The sequence below is a fragment of the Apis cerana genome, linkage group LG1 (assembly GCF_029169275.1).
Source record: "Apis cerana isolate GH-2021 linkage group LG1, AcerK_1.0, whole genome shotgun sequence".
In the NCBI taxonomy this organism is placed as follows: domain Eukaryota; kingdom Metazoa; phylum Arthropoda; class Insecta; order Hymenoptera; family Apidae; genus Apis; species Apis cerana.
The window spans coordinates 15762654-15782251 of NC_083852.1; the positions used below are offsets into that span (position 1 = coordinate 15762654).

A 19598-nucleotide genomic window follows, 5' to 3' on the forward strand; every position below is an offset into this window, starting at 1 on the left:
CACTTATGATGATGATACTTTGGAATAAATTACAATTATTTTTTAACGATGTCCAGATCAAATGGTTTTTATCACGTATTATTGAACGAAAAGAATAACCCATATTTTGATCGAATTTAGGTCATTTGAACGATTCGTATGTTGTCGTTGATATTATTTAATGAGGAAAAAAATTATCATTCCATTAAAATGCACCGATTACGACAGAATTATTTTTTATCAATGCTTATTTCCGTTAATTGGAAGTCACTTATGCAAGTTCAAGTTCATTAAGATATTCGCGTTTGAAAATATATATATATTTTTTATTTAATATTAAGAAAAAGACGGGGAGATATTTTGTAATCTATTTTTTAATCCTAGTATTTAGTATTTTTCTATATAATTCTTACATATTTTTAAGCGTCTTACGTCGTTCATATTTGACGTCCAATAAATTTATTTTTATATTTGTATTCTTATCTTATTTTTACGAGAGAATAATACCGTAAACAACTAAGTAAATAAATTATTTATAATCAGTGTACCTTGATAAACCTTGCAAAAAATTCAATCTATTTTAACGAGAGTTTATAAATAAAAAATACGGAACAAGTTTCTGACTATTTTAAGATTCTTGAAGATTCGCTTAAAAGGCAAATAACTCTGTCCATCGTTTTTATAAAAAAAAAATATATTATAACGTCGTAAAGAATTTAATTTTATTATACAGAAATATGGAATAAATTTAATAATAATATTTAATCCTAAATTCTTACCAGGTGTATATTAATAGTCTTATCAATTAATCTAATGTTTTAATAATGCTATTAATATTATACTATAAAAAAAAAAAGGGGGAAATGAAGGAGAGAAAAAAAAAATCAATATCTCGAATTAAAGGTTAAATGTGAAGCTTATGGAGAGATATCGGGTAAAAAAAGAAGAGGAACGGGTGGTGTACAAGTGTTTCCTTACTGCTAACCGAGAAATGATATGCTACCTGAGCAACCTTTGCGTAAACAATACCGTATCAGATACGTGACTCTGTCTTCTAAATTTCAACTACATTTACGAATATATTTTACTCATCAATCAGAAAAGAAATTTTGCCTTTTTAAACGAATTTTTGTTAATTGATTAAAGCTTTATACCTTGATAATTTAGAGAATTTTTTTTTTAACAATTAACATTTTTATTATTACTATCATTTCTTGAAATTTTAAAATTTCACACATTTGCATAAGTACAATGCTATTTTGCTTCGATATCGAATCGAAATAATTTCGTCCTGGCTAATCGACCTAAATTTCCCTTTGCCAATTGATATTTGCCACCTCCCCTCCCACTACAATTTCCTGAAAATCGTCTCACGATCCATTCAAGAGAAAATCGAGAACAATCGAACCACGACTGCTTTGAAAACGTTTTTTTTGTAATCGCCAATTTTTCGCGATCGGCATTCATACATGCATTCGAATAAGGCATTCGGCCGGCTTTCCAACGATGGAAAATTACACGACGACAAGGCTTTTCGACGAAGCGCAGCACGGCCGATTACGACGCCCACAACTACAATTTTCTCCAGAGCGCGATGAACTTTGAACGATCGAATTTGGACAATACCGGGGTTTTCAATCTGCGGCCGACAAGTGTGCACAAACGGGTTTTTGCCCGGTGGTAATTCGTTCGAATCAAAGAGCAACCGTTGATTGTTTCGCTTTTCGTATCGTATTGTTTTCACTTTTTTCAATAGATGTTATTATTTTGCACACGATTCGCTTCACACGCCATTTCATTTTTTTTTTTTTAGAATGAAAGAGGATACGATATATTTTTTAAATAGGTTATTTCGACACATTTATCATAGATTACGAGGAAAATTGGAAGAAAATTATGCGTTCTTTTCAATTAAAATTAAAACTCGACTTTTTTTCCAAATATATCAAGCGTTTCGGAAAAAGAATGAAGGGGGATATTTGATTTTTGATAAGTACAGGAAGAAAAAAAAGAAAATTGTAAAAAGGAAAAATCGGATAAGTGGAAATTTAAATTGAAATTTTCCTAAAATCTATTTCAAAATATTCCAAGTTATTTACTAAAAAATTCAGAGAAATGTTTTATTTCTCGGTATTCTTATCTGAATGATTTCATTTTGTAAAATTGCGAATATTATCGTATAGCAAATAATCATTAGTAATATATTGGCTCGCTAATCGAAGAAATTAATGGGCAACACGGGAAGCTACTTAATACCAACGATTAGAAGATACGTTGTGCTACCTATTACTCTCAGGCGATGTTTTAAGGTGAGAGGATATAATTAAGAAGGTATGCCACGAATATCCCCCCTCCTATCCACCAGAGATTAATAAATTACGTAATAATTATAACAGCAACGAAAGAAGTTAGTCACGACGCGAGAACCGAGGTAACAAGTTATTAACGGTAACTCATAGATATAAACGTACTAATTGGATTCAAGATAAATCATTCTGTTCTTACGACGTTGAAAAATTGCCTTCAACTTTCGTTTGGATGTGGTTTATCCGTGATTGATGATAATTAAGATCGGTCGATCAGGATCATTCTAATAATAAACAACTAATTAGTCATATCGCTTCAAACTATCATCTCTTTTCTCCATTTCTCCCCTCTGATATAACAGATCGTTCCATAAAATCACCCGGATCATTTTAACGATCGTTTAACGCCAATAATTGTCCAAATGTATCTGCAACAAGTCATGTACAAAGTCATAAACAACACTTCTATTAACTTCACAGCTTTACAAAGGTTAAAACAACAATGATTGATAATTTAAATCAAATTACGCTTCATTCTACGCGATATTTATATCAGCAGGATAATTGCGAATTTTCAAATTCGCCGTCAAATTCATCAGGTTCGTTCACGTGTTTCGATGATAAAGTGTCGAGCCTTTTACGGCACGCTACCACCTGCCATAAGCATGCGCAAAAATTCGCGTCGTGGTTCTAACAATAAGCGGGCAAAGTCTCTTAAAGCAGGCGTGGGTGGTGCTTGGTATTTCCACGCTTGAATTATCGGAATATCGTGTTCGATGAGACGTACGAGAATTTTTATCGCACTGTTCCCGATACTCTTGACAGCCAGCACGTCACGTGGCCGATAAACGAGCGGCTTGAAGAGCGTGGTTTCCGGGCCATCGGGCGGAACTTATGCAACTAAAAGATATTCGACGTTAATGATCCCTCCAATCCGACTCTTTGTTCCAATCCTTTCCCGCGATAATGCCCGTGATATTGTTCTATAATTAATGAATTTTTATTCGAAGAGCTTCGATACTTGATTGGAAGGAGAAATTTAAAATTGTTAAACGCGATACGAAAGATGGCAGCCTATCTCCTATCCTCCATAGTTCATGGAGGATTACTCGTTTCTACTACTCTATATTCTATTCAAATTAATTTTACCCTTCTTTACTTCAAATTACACATAAATTTACAATTAATCAAATTCATTAATAATTCAATTACGAGATATCACTGATGAATTTCTTCGACGCTTAGAAAGATTAGAAATATAATATATCTATCTGAAGATGTATTTAAGCTAAAATTATAGAAAAATTTTCCGGAATTCCTGCGAGGAGGAATAATTACCGCGAAAGTAACAACACGCATTTCCGCGTCGTCATAGATCGTTCGACGACAATATGTGGGTGTTTGTCACGGAGATATTGCGATTATAGGCAGCTGCCAAGGCTTTCTCCATTGTCCTGAATAATTATTCACGGTGACAGTCGCGCTACGTTCCGCTAACCGTATACAGTCTCATTTACTTAAAGCTATCGACGAACCCGATACCGAGCGCCTACTTGGAAAAAGGGAGGGGAAGGAGAGAGAGAAAGAGAGAGAGAGAAAAAATAGTTGATTCGAATGGAGGAGAGACTCGCGACAGAGGTCTAAAAATTCTATTCAAGCTTCAAGCTTAATGGATACCTCCATTCAGCGCCACGATCCAATCCGTCGAATTCACCCTTTTGAAACATCGAGATCAACTATCTATTCGACGTTTTGAAACGTGTCTGATATCTATTTTCTTTTAGTCAAAATCGAAAATATTTTCCTCTTATTCCCTTTTTAGGTATATACGAATCAAAATTCTTAAAATCTTTCTCACGATCATTTGTAATTAAATCTTTTACCATTTTTAGTCTTATAAAAAAAATCTTTTAAAATAATTCTTCAAGAAGAAATTTTTCTTCGTGATTTTTCGTTCCGATTCATAAATAAAATGATGAAAGTTACGGTTGGAACACAGTATGGAACAGTATCGATTAAACAATATTACATTGATTTCACTTAAAAAGATAAAATCTTAACGGGTTCGCATACATTCTTTCGCAGTTACCATTGTACGCTAAGTAGTTACGGTTTCTGGGTAAGTCATTGTAGCGGTCCATCGAGAGTCACGGCATTCCCACGTTGGCACATTGAAGTTAATAGTTTTGACAGGCACGGTTGCGGGCTCAAACTCTCGTGGCATATTTCTTTGACCTTTGTAGAAATATATCGTATGTATGTATCGTTACTTTGAAGGGGAAAAAAAAGAAAAAAAAAAAAAGAAGGAAAGAAAGAACGAAAGAAAAAACATTCTCGTGATGTGATTGACTAGATTGCTCGAGGGACCATCCACACTCGAGACATCCTGTTTTACAACGTATAAAAAGATGTACAAAGTCTGACTGTTTTATCAGGTTAATAAGATGATTGTAGCCTTTTCTGCGTCTGCAGACAATATGATACTTGCTTTTATTGTTATATTTTTGGCTGAATTGTCATTGGCGCCAGTATTATTTGCCATTTTTCTTTATTTTCTTTTTATTTTTCTACCAGTCACTCGATTGGAAGATATATTTTATCCATTTTATTACAAATTGAAAAATATAAATATGTCAATAATTATAAGATGTCAATCTTATAATATGTATTTAATTTTCTATGAAAAGAAAAATACCTTGGTTTTTCTCTTTCTAGTTAAGATAAGATTAAATTTAATGCCAAGTATTTATTTTTAATTATTCCTTCCCAAAAATCTAGATTAAAGTTCCAGGCAATCGTAGTATAAAACATAGTTTAATTACATCCTAAAATATACCATATATGAAATACGAAGCTCAAGTTTTTCAATTAAAGGGGAGTAAAAATGAGAAATATTTTTCATATAATACTAAACGTCAATAATAAATTTCCAATACAACTCCAGTTATTGGATTAAAATGAATAATAATTCCATCGTTGTGATTCTAAAAGATATCTCGAATATTCATCCAACGATTCTCTTTAAAATGGCAAAGAGTTCGCGGTATTACGGCCCTATAATATCGGAATCCATTCTTCGAGGAACGAAAGAAATGAGTGGTATTTCTCTCGTGTTCTAGTTCCAGAGTTCAAGAAAGACTTTCTGGCGGAAGCATAAGACGAAACGTTGAGGTTCGCTGGAACGACGAGCTCTGAATCGTAACTAACGATTCCGGGAATTACTTTCCCAACCGTATTTACCGATACGGGGATTTAGACTGTAAAATGCATCGAACGTTTCCACGACGGTTGCAATTTATCAAAAAGACGTCTTATCGTGTATTTCTGAAATTATCTGAAATTTTCATTGCAATGGAGATTCATTAGTTATTTATTGAACCTTGAGTATTCCATTTTATGCATATGGAACATTTAAATTAATAAACGACATCGTTTATTAAGAAAGATTGATACGGTGCTGCCATCTAATGTATACGAAATTTCTTTCTTGTTATACACGAGAATTAATGATAAATATACGTATATATTATATAATATAAATAATCCACATTTTTAAATCTTTACATGTACTGTATGGAAAATTCAGTGTAAACTACATTATCTGAAAACAAAAAATTTTTTTATCGTTTAAACTTTCAATTGATAAATCAATCAATATTAAGCTAATTATTTAATTGATTTGTTGATTGGAAATTTGAACAATAAAAAGTTGTTTTAATTATATGAATCATTTTCATTCAGAATATTAATCAACTTCTAGATATATCACACGTTATCTAAACAAATTTCCTTAATTTTATCCATAACGATATTTGCACAGAGGAACACCTGCAAAGAAATTCGTAAGAAACGACGAATCGAAAACTAACATTACGATTTTAATAAAAAAAAATATAAAATCCATAACCACAGGTTTAATCGCTCCTGTCATCTTGAATCTTCCCGAAACTCAGCTTCGATCGGTTTCTTTCGCCGTTTTTTCCCGGATTATTTTCGATCCGAGTCACGAACCAGCTCTCGAAAGGTGCGCAAACCCATCTGGCTCAACCTCGGAGAAAAAGAGAAAGGGAGGGAATAAAAAAGAGAATTCGAACGGTCGAAAAGGAAGGATCGAAAAAATGACGAATAAAAGAAACGCAACCCCGGCTTTTCGACTTATTACGCCTCCTCTTCCCACGATGGAACATCCCACGGTGGACCTGCACGCGCACGAGCCAACATTGACAATAAAGCGCGATAATGCCGCCTCTGGAGCCCGTTCACTCGATTCCAATGATCACACCGCTGGACGACCCCCTTGGTAACACCGTGGTCATTTTTCATCGGTGGATTCAATCGGGCAAGATAAACACGTAGCCGTTGTAGCTGTATCATTATTGCAACACCAGGATACACTCCATTATTCCGCTGAAATTCTGCCGATTCGTTGCTCGCTACCCTCTCGGATGTATCGTCCATCTTTCGCAGAGTGAGTCGCGAGAAGCTGATACGAGTGGGTGGCGATGTGTCGGTTCTCAGTTTGAGAGGGATCGTAGGGAAGAAAGAGAGAGAGAATAACGAGCGAATTTCCATGTTCGTTCGTTGGTGCGCGTTTCTTTGGTTCCGCGAATATTGCGCAGTTGGCTCCATTCAAGGTGCGTATTTTTTGGTGAAACGCGTCGTGACGACGGTTATGACTTTGTTTTCAACTTGCTGGAAATTGGGTAATTCAGGAGGAGAACGATCGCGAGTTATTTGCGAATCGTTTCTTCTTTTTTTTGGAAAAAGTGTTTTATTCCATAATCTTGGAGAAAAATTTTTAAAGAAAAATTCATCGTTCTCGAAGTTCACCGTTCAATGAAATGCGAAATAAATGCATTGTATACGTAACACACGTATATATTTCTATTTTCATTAAATTCATAATTATGTATTCTAAAGTGGTAAATTACCACTTTGTTATCGTCGAGTGAGAGGAAATAAAAAATTGCAGAGGGCCAACTATGATCATTTTCGTGATATAAATCACAAAGTCCTCCCCTCCCTGTCCCTCTAAGTTAGTCCGATTGTCGTTTCCTCCGCACCGTTTCCCGACAAAATGGGACTCGGCAATTTAGTGCGTGCCAGCATGATTTACGGCGGCGCTCAATGATATTTCGACTTGCGTTAACTTGGGGTTTAAAGCCGCGTTTAGACGACGCGGATCTAATGAGTAATGCCCGCGATTCGAGCCCGGGGAAATTTTAAAAGGACACTAAGTGGCCCGAGATTTATGCCTTTTGATGGCCGCCCCCTTTGAAAAGTTCAAAGATTGGAGAATTCATACGGTTTAATTGAATGCAAACGTCCACGGGCAACTCGATAAATCAGGACCCAACAACACGCGTAGGAAAGTTGAACTAGTCCCAGAGAACCCGTGGGGGACCCGTCGATTTTGAAGTTGTGTGTCGCTTGTCTTTCGAGTAGCAACATTTTACTGTTGTTTTATGCGTATCTGTTAATTCTCTTTCTTTTGGCTTATAATAGAATGGCTATTAAGAAATTTATCTCACTTTCTCTTCCCGTATGATGCGAGTTGAAATCTGAATCGTAGGACTAAGTTAGATCAAGTTTGAGGTAGGTGTGTTAATTGTTCTTTATATATTTTCCATTCGATCTTGAACGAAGTATTGTTATTGTTCATCGTGATAACATTTTTTAATAAACGAGATCCACGAAATTAACGAATTCTTGTATCTTTTTTAAAAGAAAAGAGAGAGAACTTTTTTCAATGCTGTGTAATAAGAATTGCTGTTTGTTCTACGTTTTTTAAATCATTTAAATTATTCAATTGAAATATAGTTTGACGCGATTAAAACATAATTACGATGAAATTATTTACTTCACTTATTTACTTCAGAGGGGAGAAAGTGAAAATTCGTTTCTTGCCCGGCAAGGCCCGAAATATTCACAATGTTGCGGTGGTGGGCCGGTCTAAACGCGCCTTAAGCCGCAAGACTTTCGTCCGAAATACGCGGCAATCGTATTTCATCGTCGAAACAGACAGGCTAAAATTACAAGGAGGACGGTGCGCGTCGATTCTACGCTATTTTTTTATATTCCTTCTCGTTGTGCGTTAAAAAATATTACGGCAATCGTAACGAGGCAACGACAAGACGATGATTTATGCGTCGATTAATGCGCGGTTACCGTGACAGCGGGAAAATAAAAATCTTGATAAATATCTTTAAAAGCACAAAACTTGAATTTACGTCCGCTTAAGGGAAGGGAAGGGTAGAGAAGAATCCCTATTACGACCAATTGCCGAGAGGAATGACGTTTTCATTTCGAGTAAAAAAAAATAAAAAAACACCATTTCTTGCCAATTCGTTATATACAATTTTTCAAAATCGTAAGTAGCGCGTAAAAAATTAAATCTCATATCGATAATAAAGTTTTACTCGAACATCCCAGTGATCATCTTAGATCTTTGATGACATCAAAATCCAAAAATCTTACATCTTTTTAATGCTAGTTAATCTTTTCGGAGATACTAAACTCACAGAGAAGAAGAGAAATGAAAATGCGAATCGAATCCATCCTCGCAAATATCCCCAATTCGATCGTCGCAACAAGCCAACAACTCGGCCAATGGAGGAGGAACAATGGAGGAACCAGGAGGCGAAATAAATAAATAAAACGACCTCCGGCCACGTCGTAGTCTGCGAAGCAAGCGAGGGCCATTATCGGCCGTTTCCAGCCGATCCTTGTGAAAAGGCGGCGCTAATGAGTCACAGTTACGACTTGTAAAGAAATTTTCTGCCGCTGTGGTACACGGGAACGGCGCTACGTTACGTGACAGCGGCGCGGTCAGTTGATTTATGAGAAACTAGACTGATAATTAGAGGCTTAACGGTACTTGTCGCCGTCCATTTTTTTTTCTTTTTTTTTTCGCTCCAGCGGCGAGTTCTATTCCGTGGCGACCGATTTCGAGTGCAACAGGATTCGTTTCACGATCGAAACCGAGTGTTCCTTGCGACGTTGATACCTTGTTTCGTACTTCCGGCAAACGACGCATGAAACCTCGCTACGAATTTGTCCGAACAATTCGACAAGCCAACGTCGCACCGTTGACAATGATTAATTTCCACGTAGATTAGACAGCCGATTACCCCACCGCGGTTGATCCAGAGAGATCACGGCTCGAATGATCACGGAACCGTGAAATCGAGCGTGGCTCCTTGCCTCCCTTGTCAAAATTAATCCATCAGAGAATCGTTTTATTATCACAACCTTCTCATCAGAGTGCCAACTTCAATTGCGCTTAAAATCGTTTAAATCCTAAAAAATTCTATTTTATATATTTTCACGTATAATCACTCCCTATGATTGGTTGTTATAGGACACCCTATGTACATACGCCCGCGAAGAGAAAGTTCCAAGGCGGGAAGAATTTTGACAATGTGGAGATCTGGAAGTGATAGGATGCTTAATGAAAAATCGTGTAATATCCGATTAGACGAAATTGGTCAATTGGATAATATTTTAACAAATAATTATATTATCCATTATATTCGCGAAATTTTGTCACTTTCCTCGAACCAAAAGAAAAAGAGAAAGAAAGAAATGCTCAAATAAATAATAAGTCAGGTAAAAATTGACGCTCGATCATTTTTCTCGGCGATAATTCGAGGAGGCGACGAATGGCGGGGCAAAGCCGAGCGGTGGTTGGTTATCGGGCCCGGGCAATTAGTCAGGATTAAAGGGAACTTGGTACTTGGGCGATCGACGAACCCGTGGCTCGTCGTCGGTGCCCGTGGCACCTCTAAGAGGCGATTTAATGAAATGCAATAAAAGCCGTGTTAATGTAAATCCGGCCGAGTGTATATCGCGAATAATACAGTTCATTAGTAAACGGAGCCCGGGCCGTCTCGCCGCGTACGGCCACTTGCGTGTACGCATATTCAAATGAGATGTACACGTGCATATGTATATATACGCGCGAGCGGCGTGTCTCGTACCGTTTAAAATAGCACACGAGCCAGCGGACGAAGGGGATCCCGATTTTTTCCCTCGATTCGAGTTATCTGGGATCAAGGGGGAGGGGAGGGAGAGTACGTGTATCGAGTATTGTCCCTCGTGGCAACTTTCGTGGAATCGAACGCGACGTTTGTAGAGATTCCTCTTTCCCTTTTTATTATTCCGTTTATTTATAAATTGGAGAATTTGAAGAAGTTTGGATAAGTTTGCTCAAGACTCGATTGGATCGAATAATCGTAATGAGAATTGGTGTGTTTTACAAGTGGAAAGTTTGAGGAAACTTGGAAAAGGATACACAACGTTGAAAAGATGTTTCTGAATAAGAGGATTAAGAACGGGATTAAAACTTGAATTGCTTTGGTATTATTGAAATAAAGTTTGTCTTTCTTATCGGAAACACGTTGAAACGATATTTAGCTATTAAACTTGTTTGAGAATTTATCGGCCATCTCGTCCAGTGAATGCGGTAATTTGCTAGATTCAGATAAGTCGATTTAAACGCCATTGATTGGGGAAAAAATTGTCCCAATTGAAAGTGAAGTTTCAGTCTCTCAATATTCTGAAAATCTATCATGAAACACAACCTATCGCTACATCTATAAACAGGATATTTAATTATAATACATTAGAATCACTACATCATTTTGTATCTAACACCTTACCATTGAAGCTCACTTTATTCTCTATCAGGATCAAACAATTTCAACAACATTCAAAACTTCATTTTATTCAGGATCGAACAAAACTCCCTATAACAATCATCCAGCAAATCGTCAAAAATTCCAACTATGCAAAGCGTTGAATAACTATCGACGAGCTCAAAGACGAACCGTGTTACTGCCACGCACGATCCAAGTCTTGGAGGGATTCGTTACCAGCGCGCTACTACGCTCCTGCACCGTTTCGCGCTAGATTAATGGCACGCTTTCGATTTAAATAAATCAAGGGGGTTGCAGGCCGTGCTGCTATCGTGTACCCGCGCGAATATACGCGCTGCGAGGAGCCCTATCCGGGGCCTTCGTCGAACTCGAGCGAGGCGCACGCAACCGTCGGCGTGTTGGTTCCGCCGCCGTTTTAAAAGAAGCTGCTGATCGCATAGCCGCACTACGGAGCGGAATTAGAGACAGTGCTATTACGGGGCATAAATTAAGCCCGATATTTTCGACGGGGAGGGGAGGGGGAGGGAGAACGAGTCCTGGAAGCGGTATCGAGCCTGCCATCTACCTCGATTTCTTTCTTTCTTTCTTCTATTTTTCTTCCTTTCTTTTCTCCTCTCGCCGTTTCTTTCTCAATTTCCAATGTAAACCGGATTTTCTCGCAGCTCATAATTATTCAACGTAATGAAGTTCCGTAGCGAGAGTACTGGTTTCCGTGCGAAAACTCGTGAAATTAATTCCGTGATCGAACTCGTTGCAAATTTTATCGGGGGAGGATATCGCGAAGTTACGAGCAATTTTAAGAATTTGCACTTTATCGATGACGATAAGACAGGATGATTTCCCTTCACGCGAATAAAATTTACAGGCAATTACAATTCTTGTTCACGTGTGAAATCTATATGGAAAAAAACTTCGTCTAAACAAAATTAATTCAATCTCCAACACCCAATCCTCCCATCTACCTCTTAATCACACACTTTCCGGCCTCGAGACACCAGCCAACCCAGTTCCCCAAACCCGAGGAGGAGTTCCCGTTGCCGAGTTCCGAAAAGCAACAAGACATGAAATCCAGCTCACGCTACCGCACGAGACAAGAAGCGAAACAACGGTCGAGCAACGGTAAAACGTCACTCGTGGATTCTTAATTACCGCTAAGAGGAGAGAGAAAGGGAAAGAGAGATAGCACGCGTGGCGCGCAACCTTCTCGCGAAAGGGTTGTATATATCATATCCGGACCCATTTTTCCGGCTTTCTTCGACCGGTCGAAAACGAGGGAAAACTCGCTCGTTAACTAATTGAGGATCAACGGTAAAGCGCCACCGCATTCGACGTATGCGCCCGTAATTGGCGGCCAATAAAGAGCCCCCGCTTATCTGATCCCTCACTCCACGGTATCTAATTCGAACGGTATCAGCGGTTTCGTGGCTCTCCTCGCCTCGTTAAGGCCTCGCAGCTTCGATAAAGAGGCGAAAGAACGTTCTTTAATCGGGACGCCGGCAAATTAAGCGCGACAAATGTTACGTTTCCGCGTACGGGCACGATTGTGCGACACGGCGCTTAATTTAGATACAAGAGCGCGCTACAATGAAATCGGCGGGTATGTTGGCTCGCTCGTAAGATGCAACGATACATGGGAAGAATACGTGGAGGATGCGAAACGGGGATTAGATTTTTCTGCTTCTTCTTTTCGTTGTTGTTATCGTCTTCTTTCTTTTTTCGCAGCGTTTGAAAGAGATTAAGATAGTGGAATGAATGTCTCGTTTTCTAGTTTGTACCTTTTTTGGTGAAAGAGTTTCATCCCTCCTTTATAATATTACGTATAAAGAAACAGATTTACAAAAAGATTAAAAATGTACGAGAAAATTCAATCGCGGACGAACAATGTGACACAATGATTCAAAACGGCAGCTGTAAATGGTAACTTCTTCTCGTCTCGTCGTGTACCCTCTCGCGATACCTCTTTGTCCGCGGTGGAACGTAATAAAAAATATTTATGGCGGCGTATTCGGAACAATTAGCATAACACGTATATCGGCCTGAGGCGAACGTTGCAGATGGCTCGACACGTAACGTGGCGCCGGTAAAATTCGGGACCACCCGGCCACACTTGAGGTCTCGAGCTCATAAAGACCAGATTCATGCGTGTACGCGGGTTTCGCAATGTATTAATCCTTTAAGGATCGGACGTGGGTGTAACTAAGTAACTCGGCGGAAGCGCCGCAGCTTTCGTCCTGTTTCCCTTCACGGATCGAAGATTTATGCAGGTGAGAATAATAAAAATGTTCCACGCCTATTTTTCAAAAACTCCTTCCTGGTTGCTTCTCGTGGATAGAGGATTGTATAAATAATGAAAACGTCCCGCGTTTGTTTTTTCTGATTCTTATGATTCTTGTACAAATAGATCATTTCATACAAATGAGTTTGAATTTGTAACAATTCACTAATTTTTTTCAATTAGCAAAATATATATCTTTCGTATATTCCTTTAAAAGTTAAAATCATTGTTCCTTCGATGTCGTCAAGGTTTTTACATTGAATAAAAGTTGTTTATTAACAGTTTAGGTTAGGTTGTTGTATATTAATCGTCGAAAGAGTTGCATCATCTTTTCGTGAATAACCATTTTCTCGAGGGTTAAATAAGTATCACCCTTTATTAATTGAATTCTGCACATTTTTTTAAATCGAATTTGCCGAAAGAAGCATGTTGTAGAAAAAACGAGGGAACCCAAGTGTCGACTCCGAAATGAAATTTCCTTTTCTTTTTCGTTTCCATTTTCCCCATTATAACGTTCGTTATGATAAAACTTCGAAAGAATATTAAACCGACGATCTCATTCGCCTGGACGACCTGAAACGTTGCAAGTGTCAAAGTTCAAGGGTTACCGGGGAAATATGTGGGGTATTTTTCATCTCCGTATTTACGCCGCATCCCTTTTGTCTCTGAATAGTGTATCTCGAGGGAGAAATGCGTGCAGAATTATAATAAAACGTACAAGTTGGAAATAAAGAGAAAATATATATATACTGATTGGAGACAACAATATAATAAAAAGTGTCAAAATATAGAACGAAAATTTACGAGAATATTAAATAGTAAATAATTATTTTCAACCACTTACGAAAATATTTCTCTCGAAGATAAAAAAATACCTATGCCACGCAGAGTGCTAGCCCATTTTCTATCAAACACGCGATTTCTACGTTGCACAATCCCTCTACTGGCGCCATTTTCTCCGTGTTTCCGCGTAACAAACCTCATCCCATCCATATCCGGTCGGTCGACCACCCCGTCGCTGCTCTCCGAGGAACACAATGCTCTCGTTTTCACTGGCGTCGAAGTGGGACGGCCGATGTATCGGCTTTCCCTAGAAATTCGTAGGTGGCGAATGACGGATGCGATCGCGCATAAATTTCGAAACGAGGGCCTCTTAAGCCTGTGGTATCGATTTCCACGTGGGCATTAATTCCGCGGCTTGCGCCAGGAACAAGGCCTAGTAACACAACTCCGTTTTGTCTCCCCGTCTTCGACGTCTTCCTCCCCCTTTTTCGACCCGGCCCCCTCCCTCCCCTCTCGCGTGATCGTAAATAGACGTGGAAGAGTTGAGGTTGCACGATGATTACAGGAGGAGGATGGATTTATGCACGCGAGAATCGATCTTTCCCGATGGTTTTTCCTCCGAGATTCAGAGAGAGGTCGGTCGATGGGAATTAGACGTTTCGCTTGGAGCGGCGGTGTATTATTTTGCAAGGTTTTGAGCGAGGTTTTGACAAGTCTCGAATACGTAAATGTGGATTTCTAAATAGAATTTATCGTGTAAATTGCTACGTTCTACGAGGCTGTATTTGGAATATCAATTTGTTCTAGTCGAGTATAATAATTATTGGAGGGTATAATAAGAAGTTGGCGAAATTGCAGGGAAATTAAGAAATTATTGATAATATTGAAGAACTTGAATAATATTTGATTATTAAAAAATGAGGCGAGTAAGGTGATCTTAATTTTATACTCTGATACTTTCAAAATTATATTTCGATTAACAAATCATCCATTAAATTAGATAACGTTGATAATTTTTTAGATATCCCAAATCTATCAGTTTCCTCTGATTCTTGATTAATCATTATTCAAGGAATTGCCACGTAAATGGAATTAATGACCTCACTAATAATTATCATAACGACGTTACTTTATAATTATTTTTGCAAGTAAATTGAATTGGCAATATGAGCAATCAGAGTGTGATTATTAGCTATTTTTTTTACCACTTCTTTTTTTTTTAAATGCTTCAGAAACAATTATCTTTCGGTACTCACGCGTATCGTCGTTTCGCAGCTACAAAAGTTGCGCATCATTCGGCATCATTACATACCTGGAACAGAGAGAAGGAAGGCCGGGTGTTAACAATGTTATAATTGTCGGCCGGTATATTCGGTAAATTCGCGATATTATGATCGTCCAACAGCCTAATTGGCCATCGGTCGGCTGTCAGTGTCTAATTAACCGACCTGCCGCTTCGTTATCGCGATCGTCGACTCGTGCATCGTGTAATTCACTCTGGAAATACAGATGCGATGCACAAAAGCGTTGATGCAACCGTTGAGCGCGTGTTCCAACATCGGGTAATTGCTCTAATATAATCGCCCCTCCACCCGTTTCGTTCGCTTTATTCCCTTTCGAAATGGGGGCTTTCGTATTGCGTGCACGATGATCAGTGTGCTTTGATGCTTTTTCGGGAAACGGGTGAACGGGTAAATTAAAACTGTAAATGAACAAAGATCGTGGATTTGAAAATGTATGTTATATCTCGATAGAATTCGATTTCTGCGTACCAAGCTTTTAACATCTAGCTTTGTTGCACGATTAGAAGTAAAATTTTATATTTTCTTCAGAATAGTTGGCACAAATAAGGTTCGAGTTCACGTGTCGATGAATTTTGAATTGAATTTTGTTAATTGGATCATTCTGGATTATTGTGAAAATTATCCAGAGAAATAAAAATTGCTTCAGAATATTCTTCCAGTCAGTTCCGAGGATTACGATTTTCGTTTACGTCCCATTTCAAAAATCAAAACACGTAAAAATGTATAATTTCCTTTCTTCCGTGCAGATTTATACGATTATTCGTCGTATCATAATAATTTTTCTTATTTGTAATCTTCTACGAGAAGCTGTATTTTGCACGCCGACGATAATCGGGATAGGATAGCCATTCTGTGTTCAAGATCATCGAGAGTCCCGTGATTCTTAGCCCACTTCGATGATTGCTGCCCGTCCGGATTGAAATAAAACACGAGAGTTATTGGCTACGTTTGAATTGCACCATTCAACCTCAACAGGAAGTACTCTTGCGCATCCGCAATACTAGCCTTCCTGTACCATTGTTTCGAACGATTTCGTTGTTAACGCCGATTGCTTTCGACAGCTTAGAATACCGATATACCTTAACACATTGAAAAAATAAAAATAAAATATTTATACATACGTATATATGTAATTTTCATGATACATTTTTCAGTTTCTAAAAATAAACATAACAATACAATCTTTCGATATTTCTTCAATATCTCTTTTCCGCACAAAAAAATGAGGAAAAGAAATTTTAAATACACATCAAGATTCATAAATTCTTTGAATTATACCGACAGTTTAAAGAAAAGTGACAAAGAGGAGTAGTTTCAGAGAAACTTTCTAGTGTGTCTAGGATCGAAACTGGTAACATGCAAGACGAGCTACAATCAAGTCATTGAAAACCGAGGCTAAGAGTCATGGCCCAATTGAAAGAACCCATACGGACTTATTACCCGTTTTCAACGGTACGCATGCATACAACGACTTTCCTACTTTTCGCGGTTTCTCGTGAAAGGAACGCGACTATCATTATCGTCACGTGTGGGCCGCACCCTTTGGGGTAGTGCAACACCATTAAAATATATTCCACAGCGTATATAAGAATTTTAACGGTTTCAAAACGCATGATTTTATCTTGGATCGAAAGTTGATTATTGGAAAAAATTTTTAAGTCACTAAAGGAATGAATAAAAAATCTATTATATTTCGAGTACGAATTAGAGTACGTAAATTCGTAAGCATCGTTATTGTTCAACGTGAAAACTGACTATATTTGTTAATAATCGTATTGTACACAACTCGATTGTACAAATATTGATCTCGACGTTAATTATTCCATTTGTGTTATTCGATATTATCTTATTTGCATTAAGCATCGATTATTCTTTCGTCTATAATTTCAAATCTAATTTCTTTTTCTATAAATATCCACAATCTCGAAATACTTTCTTAAGATACGGACGAGATTTCTGCATCATCTTATCAGAAATATCAAATACACTTGAAGAAGTAAAAATAATACAAAATTTAAGCTTCCTCCTTGAATTTCTAGAAAAGTCATCTTGCATCTCTCTAGAAGTACCTATTTCAACAATTCAAGGTGAATGTAAGAAAAGAGTTTCTCGTGATCTAACTTAGAGTAGAACACGATCCTTCAAATGTCACGACTTTCCAATTCCACAACCAAACAATCAATGTCTTCCCTGCTTACACCACTTCAAAAATAACGATGTTCTTCACATTTTTCACATTCGTTCTACAAAACTTTCACGTTCGATATTCCCGTCAACAATGCTAATATACCACTAACAGAATTTTCTCTTCCACGTTCACCCATACTTCTTCTTACTTCTCCGATCCAAGGCAATTACAAATCACAAATGATGATACGCCGCGACACATTGTTACACTCCGATACACGAAACCAAAATAAACCAGCGAACACGATTCCAATCCAAATTCAAAATAGTTCTCTTCCATTTACTTTTATACACTGTTTATGACAACAATACACAAACCAATGACACAAACCAAATTACGCGAGAAACGAAAACAAAATAATCGACACTTCCGACACGGATTCGAATAATATTATTTCTGCAAAGCTTGTAATCGTGCCACGATGAAAATTAATGTGATGACATTGGGTTCGATGGTGTACGTGGGTGGTGAGCGAACGTGCAATAGTTCCACGCCAATGAATGAATGTTAGAGCTGAGATACTGATCGATTCCCTCGAATGAGAGCCTCTCCACGGATCGAAAGATTCGAATTCTGATTGATCGTCGCTATTTGATATGATTGTTTGAAATCAAAAGGAATGATTTAGGTAATTATTAGATTATTATTATTATTCAAAAGTTGAATGACTTCAGGTTTTTGATACATAGAGTATTCAACAGAACTATTTCAAGGAGAAAAATTGAAGAAAATATGAAAATAAATTTGACGATATCGATTGCATAATTTTATCCATTCGTTCTCGAAGCAAAATACTTTTTTTATACGTTTTTTCGAGCATCGAATTGTGGGATTTGATGTTTGACCTCGATGTCCAATACGTGGCGACGACTTGTCTGTCGAAGAAGAAACCGTTCACTGATCGAATGAAAGACACCCGTTGATGGGAAGGCGGAAGTTGAAAGAGATGGTGGTGGTTCGATTTTAAAACGAAAACAGGATCGAGTGTATATATTGTTAACACAGTCTTCGAATTCTTTGATAAATAAATTACAGAAAGAGAATTTTGAAAAATTATTTGATCCCTTAAAATTATCTTAAAATTCGAGAGAAAATACAATCCTCTTCTCTTTTATTTCGATATCTAGAAATAAATATAATAGAAATATATCGAACTAACCTTTTCTTTTCTAAATATTTATCACGAAAGAAGAATTATATATTACATATAAAATCGATTTAATAGAAACAATATTAAAAAATATACAAACAATATATAAGAACAAAGAAGAAGAAGAATAACATTTCTAATTCACCATATTTCGTTCAAATTGCTTCTGCTCATAAAAATATTCGTCCCTCGAAATCCCTTCATACGTCGAATTAACAGTGAACGCGAGTCAACAGTTGTGATACAGCTGTTGAACGTATATTACGCGGTTGTATCACGGCCCTGAAGGTCGTTTCACTAGTTCTCGTTTTCATTAAAACCGACGCACGAACGAATTCCATCGAGACGACGCTCGATGCAGCGATGAATCGTTTGTCAGCGTTTGCTACAAGCTTGCGGTATCGCGCGCTTGTCAACCCATTTGCTCGTCCATAAGCTAAGCCTAACCGAGAAACGTCAAATCCCAGTACGAACACACATCGTGGCTGTCAACGTTCGCAACAAGGTTGCCAACGAGCTGTAAACCGGCTGTGGTTGGTTGCATTTAAACTCTTCCTTTTTAATCCTTTGAAAATGGAATCGCGCTGCGTAAATGCTTACACCTCTACGCGGTGATTTCAATCTCTTTTTTGTAATTTGGATTCATTCTGTAAATATTTGCTTATAAACGAGACCTGCTTATCTCGAAACTTGAAAACGAGATCGTATAATCTTCGTTGAAAGTTACAGTGACTTTTCACGAGATGGAAATTTTATATTTACCCTCGGTTTTAACGAGTACAAAGTAGATGCTGTTTTAATAACAGGGGCGATTAAAACAGGTTCTCCTTTCAGAAATTCATTTGAGAATATTTAAAAAGGAGAAAATATATATATATAAGATTTAAAAATTAATTGATACGCGCCCAAGTTCTTATTAGAAAATTCAATGATCCCCGCAAAGGACTTTGCCAAAG

The 19598-nt window shown here is 37.5% G+C and overlaps 1 protein-coding gene and 1 long non-coding RNA gene across 4 annotated transcripts in view; both read right to left on the minus strand.

The window, feature by feature from the left end:
- Positions 1-19598, minus strand: part of LOC108003471 (stAR-related lipid transfer protein 13-like) — a 310442-nt gene that overhangs the window by 85551 nt on the left and 205293 nt on the right. The gene's annotated exons all lie outside the window — the stretch shown is intronic.
- Positions 6042-18631, minus strand: LOC108003602 (uncharacterized). Its single transcript, XR_009830496.1, has 3 exons — positions 17602-18631; positions 15257-15312; positions 6042-14307 (listed from the first exon to the last, which is right to left on the minus strand). It is a non-coding gene; the product is annotated as an uncharacterized LOC108003602 (long non-coding RNA).